Source organism: Rutidosis leptorrhynchoides, chromosome 2, assembly GCF_046630445.1.
Source record: "Rutidosis leptorrhynchoides isolate AG116_Rl617_1_P2 chromosome 2, CSIRO_AGI_Rlap_v1, whole genome shotgun sequence".
Lineage (NCBI taxonomy): Eukaryota > Viridiplantae > Streptophyta > Magnoliopsida > Asterales > Asteraceae > Rutidosis > Rutidosis leptorrhynchoides.
In genome coordinates this window covers 63842243-63844583 of record NC_092334.1, presented here as the reverse complement: position 1 = coordinate 63844583, position 2341 = coordinate 63842243, and the positions used below count along the sequence as shown (strand labels likewise).

At 36.4% G+C, this 2341-nt stretch overlaps 1 non-coding gene across 1 annotated transcript; it reads right to left on the bottom strand.

Moving 5' to 3' along the window:
• Positions 1-897: 897 nt before the first annotated feature.
• LOC139895363 (small nucleolar RNA R71) lies at positions 898-1004 on the bottom strand. Its single transcript, XR_011775818.1, has one exon. It is a non-coding gene; the product is annotated as a small nucleolar RNA R71 (small nucleolar RNA).
• Between the last annotated feature and the right edge of the window lie 1337 nt (positions 1005-2341).

The window sequence follows — 2341 nt, the reverse complement described above, 5'->3', positions numbered from 1 at the left end:
TGATAGACATCCAAAATTTTCTGGTTCGTAGTAATAGTTGGATTTGTTATTGGCGAGTTGTGGGCTTCCGATTTAAAGAGTCCTGGCTACCTGCTGCATCTATTGGCTATTCGAAACGTGGGCAAAATCAGAAAAGTCTATTAATTTGATAACTTATATAATTTTTATTTTTATAACTTATAGGATATTCAGTGAATGCACCGAGCAAAACGTTCACCATCTTTTATACGTCCACCACCTGTAACTCGATCAAGACATCTAGCCAACATTGTCGCCGTTGATTTTTCTTTAGAATCGTCATCTAGTCAACCAAGTACCCCAATTCAAATTTTCAATAATCCATTTTTTGAACCCGACCTCATGATTGAGAATCCGGAGGATATTCAGGGACAATTCAGAGATCCTGAACCACTAATCATTCCTCCTGAACCACAAATCACTCATCCAGAGATTGTCGAGGAAGAAACCATTAAATCAGAATCCTCCAGTGATTCAGATTCAACAAATCCAATCATGGAAAATCTGGAACCTCTAAGTATGGAAGACCGAATGAGGGCTAAACACACTGGCCAAGGTCACGCAATTACTCAACCAGACATTAATGCGCCAGATTATGAAATCAAAGGACAAATCCTACACATGGTAACTAATCAATGCCAATTTAGTGGTGCACCGAAGGAAGATCCAAACGAACATCTTCGTACCTTTAATAGGATCTGTACACTATTCAAAATCAGAGAAGTTGAGGATGAACAGGTCTATCTCATGTTATTTCCCTGGACTTTAAAGGGAGAAGCCAAAGATTGGTTAGAATTGTTACCTGAAGGGGCGATTGATACATGGGATGTTTTAGTTGAAAAATTTCTTAAACAATTCTTTCCGGCATCTAAAGCTGTGAGACTTCAAGGAGAAATAGTTATGTTCACGCAAAAGCCAAATGAAACCTTATATGAAGCATGGACAAGATTTGGAAAGTTATTGAGAGGATGTCCCCAGCATGGTTTAGACACTTATCAAATAGTACAAATATTCTACCAAGGATGCAACATCACTACAAGAAAAGACATCGACATAGCAGCTGGTGGTTCCATTATGAAGAAAACCGCAACTGAAGCTTACAAAATTATTGATAACACTGCTTCCCACTCACATGAGTGGCATTAAAAAAAGACATCGTTAGATCATCTAAAGCGGCTAGAGCCGATTCTAGCCATGACTTTGATTCCATTTCCGCAAAGATAGATGCTTTCGAGAGACGAATGGAAAAGATGACTAAGGATATTCACGTAATACAAATTAGTTGTGAGCAGTATGGAGGACCACATTTGACAAAAGATTGTCTCAGTATTGAACAAATAATGGAACAAAGAGAGAATGTTTCATACATGAACCAAAGGCCTGGAAATAATTACCAAGGTAATTATCAACCGCCAAGACCAAATTACAATCAAAATCAGAATTATAACCGAAATGTTCCATACAACAACCAACAAGGTCCTAGCAATCAACAAGTATCTAATAATACTTACAATCAGCAAAGACCTATTTTTTCAATTAAACCACCACAAACCGATGATAAAAAGCCAAATTTAGAAGACATGATGTCGAAGCTAGTTGAATCTCAAGCTCAATTTTTCACATCTCAGAAACAAACCAATGAACAAAATGCTCAAGCATTTAGAAATCAACAAGCTTCTATCCAAAATCTGGAACAAGAAGTAAGCAACCTAGCAAGGTTAATAGGGGAAAGAAAACTGGGAAGTCTACCTAGTGATACAAATGCTAACCCCCGAAATGAAACAGCTAAAGCCATTACCACGAGAAGTAGTATTACACTTAAACCACCAGAAATACCTGAAATTTCTGATGACTCTATTTCTACTCCACAAGAATCACAATCTGATCAAGAAAAGGAAACAGAACCGGTAGTTGAAAAGGTTAATGAAGATAACGTAGTTAAGGCTAAACTTTATGTTAAACCATACCAACCACTACTTCCTTACCCGAGTAAAATGAGAAAAGAAAGACTTGAAGTCGAGCAATCTAAATTCTTGGATATGTTTAAACAAATAAATGTTAATCTTCTTTTCATTGATTTGATTTCAGGAATGCCAAGATATGCTAAATTTCTGAAAGATCTAATCACAAATAGAAAGAAAATGGAAGAACTTTCGACTGTTACTATGAATGCTAATTGTTCTGCAGTGTTGTTGAATAAGATACCAGAAAAATTATCAGATCCAGGAAGTTTTACAATTCCATGTTTTCTGGGTAGTCTTAGTTCAATAGAGGCATTGGCAGACTTAGGTGCTAGTATAAATTTAATGTCATATTCATTATA